The following is a 13,444-nucleotide window of genomic DNA, read 5'->3' on the forward strand; positions in this document are numbered from 1 at the left end:
GACCAGGCCGTAACTCCGTCGGATTCATTCTTTGTGCTCCGCGCGGACAGAACGGCAGAGTCGAACAAAACCAAAGGTGGGGGAGTGTGTTTCATGATAAACAGAAAGTGGTGTGATGCCAGGAGCATTTCTACTCTCTCCAGCGGCTGCTCGCCACATCTGGAGTTCCTGAGCATTAAGTGCCGCCCTTTCTATCTGCCCCGTGAGTTCACCTCAGTCATCGCCACGGCGGTCTACATCCCACCCCAAGCGGACACAGGTATGGCTTTGTCCGAATTACATGATGTGCTGAGCTCGCTTCAAAACAAGGACCCGGGCGCAGCCCTCATTGTAGCAGGACACTTTAACAAAGCGAACCTCAGACAAGTCATGCCAAACTTTTACCAGCATGTCTCGTGTCCAACGAGAGGGGATCGGATTTTGGATCACTGCTACACGCCATACAAGCAGGGGTACAAAGCTGTCTCACACCCGGCTTTTGGGAAGTCTGACCACAACGCCATCTTCCTCATTTCCCAGTATAAACAAAGCATACGGAGGGAAGACGTGACCAAGAGGGAGGTAAAACGGTGGACTGCCCAATCAGAAGCTACGCTACAGGACGCACTCAACGACGTAGACTGGGACATGTTCAGAGCATGCGCAGTCGACATCAACGAGTTTACGGAAGTAGCAGTATGCTTCGTCAATATGCTAGCGGAGGAGATTATCCCCACTGCGAGAGTCACCACATTCCCAAACCAGAAACCGTGGATGGACAGATCGATCCGCACTGCAGTAAACGCCAGGACCGCCTCCTACAACGCGGGTCTCGCCACTGGCGATATGAGCGCCTACAAAGCGGCCTCATACGGCGTGCGGCGCACGGTGAGAGATGCAAACGCCGGTACCGGGAACGTGTGGAGTCCAGCTTCCACCAGGGCGACACACGGAGTATGTGGCACGGACTACGCACCATTATGGACTACAAAGCCAGGGACACTGCGCCGATCAACGCCGACTCTGCATTCACCAACGAGCTGAATCGGTTCTACGCCCGTTTCGAGGTTAGCCAGGCGGCTAATGCTATCTACCGCCTGACTACCGAGGACAGTGACGTCATCAGCGAGAGACCGGTGACCAGCATCGCGGAGCATGACGTCCGAGCGGCACTGAGGAGAGTGAACACAAGGAAAGCGGCGGGGCCAGACGGCATCACCGGCCGTCTGCTGCGCTGCTGTGCTGACCAGCTAGCAGGTGTGTTCACTTACATCTTCAACGAGTCCCTGGCGAAGTCTGTGGTCCCCACATGCTTCAAAAGATCCACCATCATCTCTGTGCCCAAGAACAGCAAACCCTCATCCCTGAACGATTACCGGCCAGTTGCACTGACCTCGGTAGTAATGAAGGTGTTTGAGAGGCTGCTGAAGAACATCATCTCCTCCTCCATCCCAGACACCACAGATCCGCTGCAGTTCGCCTACAGATCCAACAGATCCACAGAGGATGCCATCGCCCACGTGCTACACACCACTCTCAGCCACGTGGACAAGAAACAGGGTAACTATGTGCGAATGCTGTTTGTTGATTACAGTTCAGCGTTTAACACAATAGTGCCCTGCAGACTGTTCACAAAGCTGAGGGATCTGGGACTTAACAGCCGTCTGTGTGCATGGGTGTTGGACTTCCTCACTGGCAGAACTCAGGTGGTGAGGGTGGGCAGGTGCTTCTCCAACAGCATCACCATCAACACAGGAGCACCTCAGGGATGTGTCCTCTCGCCACTGCTCTACTCCCTCTACACTTCAGACTGTGTGGCCACCCACGGCTCCAACACCATTGTGAAGTTTGCTGACGACACAGTGGTGTTGGGTGCCATCTCCAACAACGATGAGGCGGCCTACATGGATGAAGTGAAGAATCTGGCATCGTGGTGCCAGGACAACCACCTCCAGCTGAACGTCAGCAAGACCAAGGAGCTGGTGGTGGACTTCAGAAGGGGTCAGCACAGAGACTACAAGCCCATCATGATCAATGGAGCTCCAGTGGAGAGGGTGCAGTCCTTCAAGTATCTTGGTGTCCACATCTCCTCAGACCTGACATGGGCTGCCCACATTCAGGTCCAGACCAAAAAGGCTAGGCAGCGCCTGTATCACCTACGACAACTGAGGAAGTTCAGGGTCTCTCCAAAGATCCTCAGGATTTTCTATACAGGCGCTGTGGAGAGCATCCTCACACAGAACATGACATCGTGGTTTGGGAACAGCTGTGTGAAGGACCAAAAAGCTCTCCAGAGAGTGATCCGTACAGCAGAACGCTGCTGCAGGATTGCTCTCCCCCCGCTTCAGGACACCTACACCAGGAGATGCCGGACTAGAGCAGCGCAGATACTGAAGGACCCGTCCCATCCAGGCAACAAACTGTTCCAACTTCTGCAATCTGGTAGAAGGTTCCGCATCTTCCGGGCAAGGACAGAGAGACTCAAGAGGAGCTTCTATCCCCAAGCCATCCGTGCCCTAAACACACACACCCGCCCGCTCACATCATCTATAATTGACTGAGACAGGACTCTCTTCCAGACACTCTAAACCAAGGCACAATGTACATTTCAATTCCTTTAACTTTAAATATGTTTATATTGTATATCCTGTAAAATAGTCAGATGTCTATTCATATTAATGTACAGAATTCACCTGCTTGCTGCTACTACTGCACATTCACCCAGTGTATATACTATATGTATGTATATTTATATATAATGTTCTTCCTCTACACCCCCCCCATTTTTGCACATGTCGAGGAGCGTGTCAGGCTACATTTCACTGTGTGTTATACTTGTATAACTATGCATGTGACAAATAAAGAACCTTGAACCTTGAACCTGAGGTATTCACTGAGCACTCGGTCAGTTGGGGCCATCCTCCCAATGTATTCTTGGATGTTTGTTGTCTCATCCTGGACTGTGGTGCTGACACTCATCAGTCCCCGGCCCCCTTCCTTCTGCTTAGCGTACAGCCTCAGGGTGCTGGACTTGGGGTGAAACCCTCCATGGATGGCAAGGAGCTTTCTTGTCTTGATGTCAGTGGCTTCTGTCTCCTCCTTTGGCCAGCCTATTACCCCAGCAAGGTACCTGATCACGGGCAGGGCGTACGTGTTGATAGCCCGGATCTTATTCTTACCGCTCAGCTGACTCCTCAGAACTTGCCTGACCGTCTGCAGGTACTTGGTGGTTGCAGCTTTCCTAGCGGCCTCTTCATGGTTCCCATTCACCTGCGGGATCCCCAGGTACTTGTAACTGTCCTCTATGTCTGCAATGTTGCCTTCTGGTAGTTTGATCCCCTCCGTTCTGACTACCTTCCCTCTCTTTGTTACCATCCGACTACACTTCTCCAGTCCGAACGACATTCCAATGTCATTGCTGTATATCCTGGTAGTGTGGATCAGTGAATCGATGTCTCGTTCACTCTTGGTATACAGCTTGATGTCATATATATATATATACATACATATATATATATATATATATATATATATATATATGTATGTATATATATTAGGGGTGCAACGATACACAAAATTCACGGTTCGGTTCGATACTTTGGTGTCACGGTTCGATATTTTTTCGATACAAAAAAATGTTCATTCTTTTTTAATTTGTCATTTATTAAAATTATAAATAGATATTTTAACTCAAAAGTACAGTTTTTAAATTTAATGTTGTTGAAACAACAAAGTAATAAAAAAAATAAATCTATCTGATCGAGAAATCACTCATCGTTTATTACAGAGAAATGGCTCTTTCCAAACTAAAAGCTATACTATACACTTCTTCTGGGGTATATTCTCAGCAGCATATTAAACATATCAGGTCCCCATGAGGAGAATCATGTGCTAACTGCTGTCTAAATGACTCGGGTAAAGTTTGTAGCATGCGTGCTTGTTGTTTTTGTCTGCTTCCACTTGTCTTTGCACTAGGATGATGTCGGAGTAAATGTGCAGTCATATTCGTTGTGTTCCCACTAGTGCTGTCAGCGTTAATCTGAAATGACGTTAACGCCACAAAACGGCAAATCTCCGTTAACGAGACCGCGGATCGCCCCGTGCGTGGGGCTGGACGGCGTCAACACGTTAAAGAGCAAACTGCGCTAACGCAGTAGTTCCCACCCATGTAATTGAGCATTGCTTGGCACATCCGACATACTGTTTTACTTTAGTCCATGACACGCTTACCTTCAGGGTCATACGTCACATGAAGACCAAAATAGTTCCAAACGCCAAATCTGAATGAGGGTGGGGGAGGTTCAATTTGCCATGTTGCAACGAGCTTAGCTTCTGTCTTGCTAGCTTGCCCTGCGCTCAGTGGATCTGCACTTGACAGTGCAGCCTAGGTGGAGTAGTCAAATGCAGATCCACTGAGCGCTAAACACAGACAGCATCGTCAGAAGAAAAGTTGATAAAATAAATTAAAAATTTTGTATTGTTCGATACATATGCGTACCGAACCGAAAGCACAGTATCAAACGGTTCAATATCGATACGAGTATCATTGCACCCCTAATATATGTCACTGTTCTGGGTCATGTTGACCCAGCTTTCTGTTTTTCATGCTTTGGTGTTTTTCTAGATTATGATTTATGATTTGATTAATCAGTGATACTGTTTTGATTATGATTATTATTTAGTAGGCTTTGGTCAGTGTCAAGTCTGTCTCTCTCTGTCTAGTCCGTGTCTTAGTAAAGTGTGTTTTGTTTCCTGTTTTACTTTGAAGGTTCTTGTTCCTGTCTGATGTCAGTGTTCCGGCTTTGCTCTCCCTGTCTCGTTAGGTCTTATTTCTCCCAGCTGTGTTCCCCTTCTGTCTCTAATTCCTTGATGACTCCCTCAGTGTATTTAAGCCCAGTGTGTCTTTGTGTCAGTGTTGCGTCGTTAACGTCTGTTCACCCTCGCTTCCTCTGTGTGTTCCATTTGCCAGCCTGCCAACCTGTCTAGTTATTCTGTTCACCCAGTTTAGTTAGTGTTTTTCCTGTTCAGTTTCATACCTGCAATAAAGCTGTGTGCTTTGAGTTACTGCCACCTCCGTGAGTCCTACGTTTTGGGTCCTCTCTTTCTGCCTGCCTACACACAGACATGACAATGTATATACACATATATATGTATATGTATATATGTGTGTGTGTGTGTGTGTGTGTGTGTATGTATATATATATATATTAGGGGTGCAACGATACACAAAATTCACGGTTCGGTTCGATACTTTGGTGTCACGGTTCGATATTTTTTCGATACAAAAAAAATGTTCATGCCTTTTTAATTTGTCATTTATTAAAATTATAAATATATATTTTAACTCAAAAGTACAGTTTTTAAATTTAACCCTAACCCTTGTGCGTGTTTTTTATTTTGACAGCGAATGCGCACCTGCAGACCACTTATGTGCAGCCCTGGTTATTTAGCTCGTCATATTGCAGCCACAGAAATTCTTTTGTCCATGAAACCATAAAGCTGCACTTTCTTTTTGCCTTATAGTCTGATTTGTCATAACTTCTCCGTTTTGTGGTAAGCTTTTCTTTGGCTGTCACTTCTTCACCCTGACCTGTCTTATTTGGCTCAGCAGAACTAAAATATATATCTGTCTGTGAAGGTTCTCAGTCATCCAGGTCATCGTAGTCAAATATAAATCCTGCTGCTTTTACACACGCACTCACATAAGCTCAGCGATTCTCTGCGCGATCAACCTCTCACATGTTTAAGCTTGCTGCGGGAGATTTCACTTGTCATGTTTGCATAGTAAGCTAACGATTAATAAGACGATGTCAGAGGAATTGGTGCGCAAATTATCATCACTCACAGATCAGTGCTGTCGCTCTCTATACACAGTTCGCACGATTGCAAAGTGAAAGCAAAAAAACAAGCGCAAATTCAAACGCGATTTCAATATGTCACATATTGACAGTGGCTCACCGATGCCAATGACATAATTACCCAGCTACATTTCTGAAAGAATGCAAAAGCATTGACATATATTTTTCCTTCCTACAATAGCCCGACGGGCAGGGAAGAGATAGATTTTGGTAGCCCGACTGAAAAAATCGCTAGCCCCAGGACGTCAGGCTAGCGATATTGCAAGCCCTGTATCTGATTGAGGAATCATGCATCTTTGGAAAAGAGAGTTTATTACAGAGAAATGTCTCTTTCCAAAATAAAAGCTATACTATCCGCTTCTTCTGGGCTATATTCTCAGTAGCATAAGGAGAATCATGTGCTAACAGCTGTCTAAATGACTCGGCTAAAGTTAGTAGCATGCTTGTTGTTTTTGTCTTTGCACTAGGATGATGTCGGCGTAAATGTGTAGTCATATTCGTTGTGTTCCCACTAGTGCTTTCAGGTTAATCTCGTTGAAATGACCTTAACACCACAACACGGCAAATCTCCGTTAACGAGCTACCGCCGATTGCCCCGTGCATGGGGCTAGACGGCCAACACGTTAACGAGCTAACTGCGCTAACACACTAGTTCCCACCAATGTAATTGAGCATTGCATGGCACATCCAACATACTGTTTTACTTTAGTCCATGACTCGCTTACCTTCAGGGTCATACGTCACATGAAAACCAAAATAATTCCAAACGCCAGATCTGAATGAGGGTGGGGGAGGTGCCCTGCGCTCTTCCTTCTGACGATGCTGTCTGTGTTGAGCGCTCAGTGGATCTGCGCTCGACAGTGCAGCCTAGGCGGAGTAGTCAAACGCAGATTCACTGAGCGCTCAACACAGACAGCATCGTCAGAAGGAAAGTTGATAAAATAAATTACAAATGTTGTATTGTTCGATACATATGCGTACCGAACCGAAAGCACTGTATCGAACGGTTCAATATCGATACGAATATCGTTGCACCCCTAATATATATATATACATATATATATGTATATATATATATGTATATGTGTGTGTGTGTGTATATATAAAACACCCAGCACGCCCCTGCGGGCGGTTTATCCTTCAAGCTCGGGTCCTCTACCAGAGGCCTGGGAGCTTGAGGGTCCTGCGCGGTATCTTAGCTGTTCCCAGGACTGCGCTCTTCTGGACAGAGATCTCCGATGTTATTCCCGGGATCTGCTGGAGCCACTCGCCTAGCTTGGGAGTCACCGCACCTAGTGCTCCGATTACCACGGGGACCACCGTTACCTTCACCCTCCACATCCTCTCGAGCTCTTCTCTGAGCCCTTGGTATTTCTCCAGCTTCTCGTGTTCCTTCTTCCTGATATTGCTGTCGTTCGGAACCGCTACATCGATCGCTACGGCCGTCTTCTTCTGTTTATCTACCACCACTATGTCCGGTTGGTTAGCCACCACCATTTTGTCCGTCTGTATCTGGAAGTCCCACAGGATCTTAGCACGGTCATTCTCCACCACCCTTGGGGGCATCTCCCATTTTGACCTCAGGACTTCCAGGTTATACTCGGCACAGATGTTCCTGTACACTATGCCGGCCACTTGGTTATGGCGTTCCATGTATGCCTTGCCTGCTAGCATCTTGCACCCTGCTGTTATGTGCTGGATTGTCTCTGGGGCATCTTTACACAGCCTGCACCTGGGGTCTTGCCTGGTGTGATAGACCCCAGCCTCTATGGATCTTGTGCTCAGAGCTTGTTCTTGTGCTGCCATGATTAGTGCCTCTGTGCTGTCTTTCAGTCCAGCTTTGTCCAGCCACTGGTAGGATTTCTGGATATCAGCCACCCCCTCTATCTGCCGGTAGTACATACCGTGAAGGGGCCTGTCCTTCCATGATGGTTCCTCATCTCCCTCCTCTTTCTTGGGTTTCTGCTGCCTGAGGTATTCACTGAGCACTCGGTCAGTTGGGGCCATCCTCCCAATGTATTCTTGGATGTTCGTTGTCTCATCCTGGACTGTGGTGCTGACACTCACCAGTCCCCGGCCCCCTTCCTTCCGCTTAGCGTACAGCCTCAGGGTGCTGGACTTGGGGTGAAACCCTCCATGCATGGCAAGGAGCTTTCTTGTCTTTATGTCAGTGGCTTCTATCTCCTCCTTTGGCCAGCCTATTACCCCAGCAGGGTACCTGATCACGGGCAGGGCGTACGTGTTGATGGCCCGGATCTTGTTCTTACCATTCAGCTGACTCCTCAGGACTTGCCTGACCCTCTGCAGGTACTTGGTTGTTGCAGCTTTTCTAGCAGCCTCTTCATTGTTCCCATTCGCCTGCGGGATCCCCAGGTACTTGTAACTGTCCTCTATGTCTGCAATGTTGCCTTCTGGTAGTTCAATCCCCTCAGTTCTGACTACCTTCCCTCTCTTTGTTACCATCCGACTACACTTCTCCAGTCCGAACGACATTCCAATGTCATTGCTGTATATCCTGGTAGTGTGGATCAGTGAATCGATGTCTCGTTCACTCTTGGCATACAGCTTGATGTCATCCATGTACAGGAGGTAGCTGACAACTGCTCCGTTCCGTAGTCGGTATCCGTAGCCAGTCTTGTTAATGATCTCACTGAGGGGGTTCAGGCCTATGCAGAACAGCAGTGGGGACAGAGCATCTCCTTGGTAGATCCCGCACTTGATGGTGACTTGTGCTATGGGCTTGGAGTTGGCCTCTAGTGTTGTGCGCCACATCCCCATTGAGTTCCTGATGAAGGCTCTTAGGGTCCCATTGATCTTGTACAATTCTAGGCATTCCAGTATCCAGCTGTGGGGCATTGAGTCATAGGCCTTCTTGTAATCAATCCAGGCAGTGCACAGGTTGGTCAGTCTGGTCTTGCAGTCTCGGCTGACTGTTCTGTCTACCAGTAGCTGGTGTTTTGCGCCTCTGGTATTCTTGCCAATTCCTTTCTGTGTCCCGCTCATGTATTGACCCATGTGCCTGTTCATCTTAGCCGATATGATGCCTGACAGGAGCTTCCATGTAGTACTGAGGCAGGTTATTGGTCGGTAGTTGGAGGGGACCGGTCCCTTCTTGGGGTCCTTGGGGATCAGGACCGTCCGACCTTCGGTTAGCCATTCTGGATGTCTCTCGTTAACTAGCAGCTGGTTCATTTGTGCTGCCAGACGCTCGTGGAGTGCAGTCAGCTTCTTCAGCCAGTAGGTGTGAACCATGTCGGGCCCTGGTGCTGTCCAACTCTTCATACTGGAGACCCTTTCTTGGATATCTGCCACTGTGATGGTTACTGGACCCTGTTCAGGGAGGTCGCTGTGGTCTGCCCTCAGATCCACTAGCCACTGAGCATTGCCGTTATGGGTTGCGTCCTTCTCCCATATGCTCTTCCAGTATTGCTCGGTCTCCAGCCTTGGTGGTGCTGTTCTCTTATTATTATTGTTTCCTTGCCACTGAGAGTACACCTTTGCTGGTTCTGTGGAGAACAGCTGGTTTATTCTCCTGCCTTCTATCTCTCTGGTGTACCTCCTCAAGCGGCTGGCCAAGGCTGTGAGTCTTTGCTTGGCAGTTTCCAAGGCCTCAGGTATGGACAGCTTGCTGTATTTCTTATGCACCTTCTTTGTCGCACCTTTCTGCAACTCCGTTAGTTGGCTAACCTCCCTCCGTGCTACTTTGATCTTGCCCTCTAGCCTCCTTCTCCATGGAGGGTACTGCCCCTTGTGGCTGTTCAACTTGTAGCCAAGCATCTCACTGATCACTGCTGCCATATTGTAGATCAGCTTGTTAGTGTCGGTAATCGTGGTTGTAGGCATTGTCCGTAGTACTGCATTAACATCATTGAGCAGATCTTCTGAGGGTACTTCACGTAATCTTGGTAACCGGCTGCGGGGGATCCAGGTTTCAAGCTTGGCCATGATCCTATCTTTCAGGTCAGTTCCTCTCGCACTCAACGATCCTTCTCCTATCGCACTTGGGGCTATGTACCCAATCTCGGGTGGGGGTGATGGTATCTCCCCCCTGACCTGGCGTCCTGACTCCTTGCCGTAGCATTTGTGTTGTACCTCGTCAATCTCTAGCTGTGAGAGCAGTCCCTTCTTTCGAATGTTGGAACACTGAGCTACTAGTTGTTTCGCTGTCATTGTGGATGTTGGGTATCGAAGAATCCATAGGTCCATCATCCTATTCATGTAGCCCCTTCCGCCGGGGTTACTTGCATAGTAGCATTCCAACAACGCCCTGTTTTCGTCTCTTGCCCACCGATGCCTTCTTGTTCCAGTAGCCCACTTTTCGTCAGGGTGCCCTGGTTCCTCAACACCTGACGCGGACCTTGTTGATCCGGGCGACGTCCGAGCTAGCATGCCTTCATATTTATCTGCCTCGCTCATGTCTGCGGTATAAATGACTCGGGTAAAGTTTGTAGCATACATGCTTGTCGTTTTTGTCTGCTTCCACTTGTCTTTGCACTAGGATGATGTAAATGTGCAGTCATATTCGTTGTGTTCCCACTAGTGCTTTCAGGTTAATATCGTTGAAATGACCTTAACGCCACAACACGGCAAATCTCTGTTAACGAGCTACCCCTGATCGCCCCGTGCATGGGGCTAGATGGCCAACACGTTAACGAGCTAACTGCGCTAACACACTAGTTCCCACCCATGTAATTAAGCATTGCGTGGCACATCCAACATACTGTTTTACTTTAGTCCATGATGCGCTTACCTTCAGGGTCATACGTCACATGAAAACCAAAATAATTCCAAACGCCAGATCTGAATGAGGGTGGGGAAGGTTCAATTTGCCATGTTGCAAGGAGAGCTTAACTTCTGTCTTGCTAGCTTGCCCTGCGCTCTTCCTTCTGATGATGCTGTCTGTGTTGAGCGCTCAGTGGATCTGCGCTCGACAGTGCAGCCTAGGTGGAGTAGTCAAACGCAGATTCACTGAGCGCTCAACACAGACAGCATTGTCAGAAGGAAAGTTGATAAAATAAATTATAAATTTTGTATTGTTCGATACATTTGCGTACCGAACCGAAAGCACTGTATCGAACGGTTCAATATCGATACGAGTATCGTTGCACCCCTAGTATATATGTGTATATATATATGTATATATATATATATATATACATATATATATATTTATATATACGTGTGTGTGAATGTGTATATATATGTGTATGTGTATATATGTATGTGTATATATATATATATATATATATATATATGTATGTGTATGTATATATAGCTAAAGTGCACAGAGCCAGCCACAAACAAGCGGCATCAGTATTAGTGTGCTTCATAAAATGCACACTAATATTATAATTGGCACTGTTCCTCATTTGCGTGACGTAAATACAAAATAATGTGGTCTCTAAACCAGCTTTCATGAGCAGTATTGCTGTATTTGAAAGCAAATATCGCCAAAAGCACTCCCCTCAGCATCAGCACAATATAAAAGCCTCCTCAAGGAACCATCAGATCAATGAGGTAAAACTCTCAATGAAATGTTGATTGAGGGAGGTAGCTGAATCCGCAGGATTTTTTGCTATTTAGCAAATTGGTGAATTTCAGACTATGCTTATTGGCTTTATTGTCCTCCATTTATTAGAAAATAATTCATATTTTAATGTGTGGCAACATTTATTTGGTTTCATTTCCCTTGATGCAGCTGTCAGCGATGTGAAGTAGTTGTAGAGAGTACCAGTCAACTCATTCTTTATTATGAGTAACTGAGTACTGGGATAGCTGAATTCTCTTTTAACCTTTCTGGAAATTCACATCTAGGATGTTGAAAGAGCTACAAAGAAAGACACAGTAGAGTAAGAAAATATGGTTACACAATACATTATGACATAAGAGAAATGTTGCTTAGACCTCAGGGGAGGGTTGATTCAATACTTCTTTGTCTAGCTTATATTCAGCATAGGGGAAATGTTCGGTCATCACTACACGATTGATGGTTTGCGTCACTTTATTAAGTATGTATTGTTGTGACTTCATATGACCAGAGCAATAAGGATGGATCTGAGTAGTGTGTTTGCTGTATGTCTAGTAAAGGAAGGCTCAAAGAGACCATTATTCGAGTTGGAGGTTTATTTGGTGGTTATTAGCAAGATAAGTTATGTTACATTGGTTTCAAGCTGTCTTGTTAATCATGCATAATCCAGATTAAGCAACCAATTTCACATTTGCATATGAAAGGCTGAATCATATAAGCAGTGTAAAAAACATGGATGTAATGGAGGAGGTCACTGTAAGTGGGATGGACTTGACCTCCTGACTGTGACTGATGTAGATGATAAGGTGCTGACTCTAAGAATCCACAATCTCAACAGGGTTGTCCGATAAGAACAGATGGCATATCCACAAAATCCACTGCCACTCAGGTATCTGTCGTTCACTCATTTATTTAGCAAGAATCCGAAGCACACATCCATAATGTGAGTGAGGGGATTTAACAGACTGTAAAATGCTATATGCCGTGTGGTGAGTGATGGTGTGGTTTCTGTTGGAAAGAACATAAAAGTCTTCCATAATTAGGTGAACAGAGTGAATTAAATGTGTAATACAACAATACAAACAATACTGGATAGTGGAACATTCAACCAAAATAAGGGAGTGTCAACAAATGCTAATTTTACTATTTACATAAATCCTAACTAGGCACTTTACATTAGAGCTAACATGAGAAATTAGTGACGGTCCCTTAATGACCGCACGGCAGAGGCTGCTTCGCAGTAAACGGCAGTAACAATCGGTAAACAAAGTGTGCGCCAAGGATTAAACAAGGGAGGATAATGGCCGCAGCAAAGAACAAACACGATAAAACACAGAAACTTACAGTCTCATGGACGCACACCGCTAACAGCATTAGAAGGAACGAAAATCCACACGGTGAGTAAACTCTGCTGACTCTTCGCACCTGCAGCTCCGACCGAACTCTCTGCGTCGACGTGTGCGTAGTGATGAGGTAGAATTGTGTCTTCTGATTGGCGAAGAGAATGGGTTGCCTCACCGCTCATTGGCTAAACGGCAGCAGTATGCTGATATCTTACTCCGCAGATGTGGCTCCGTTCATGAGTTCTGCGAACTGGCTGGCCTTTTGTACAATGGATATTTAGCCAGACATACAATCTGTTTAAAAAAGTACCATTCCATTTCATGTCTTCAGGCAGGGAACTGGTATCAGCCCATTTCTAGTGACCTGCCAGTCAGCCTGTCATAGGTGAGATTACGAGTTGGTCCATTTCATGAATGAGCACCAAAGGTAAACAGTCGCGCGTACACTTGCGGCAACGCACTAACATGTCTTTTGCATGGAAGCTTATTTTATAATGATATACTGAAAGTGGACATTTTAAATAACCTTACAAAGGCAAAAAGGCTTAGAGCTCAGAGCCAGGCACAAGCAAGCAGCATCAGTAGGGGCCTCGGTATATGCAATGAAAAGATCAAAGCATGGGAAAATAATGAAGAGAAAAATATTGATATCCTATTTTGCATTGAATAAAAGTTGATATTTGTTTGCATATGCTTTCTGTTATAGTTCTTAAAAAGAAAACACAAGACAGAGTCAG

The 13,444-nt window shown here is 46.2% G+C and overlaps 1 long non-coding RNA gene across 1 annotated transcript; it reads right to left on the reverse strand.

Annotated features, from left to right (window-relative positions):
* Positions 1–11,945: 11,945 nt before the first annotated feature.
* Positions 11,946–13,016, reverse strand: LOC113029802 (uncharacterized). The gene is made up of 2 exons (XR_003273504.1): positions 12,709–13,016; positions 11,946–12,372 (listed from the first exon to the last, which is right to left on the reverse strand). It is a non-coding gene; the product is annotated as an uncharacterized LOC113029802 (long non-coding RNA).
* Positions 13,017–13,444: the final 428 nt, after the last annotated feature.

This window comes from Astatotilapia calliptera, chromosome 9 (genome assembly GCF_900246225.1).
Source record: "Astatotilapia calliptera chromosome 9, fAstCal1.2, whole genome shotgun sequence".
Taxonomy (NCBI): domain Eukaryota; kingdom Metazoa; phylum Chordata; class Actinopteri; order Cichliformes; family Cichlidae; genus Astatotilapia; species Astatotilapia calliptera.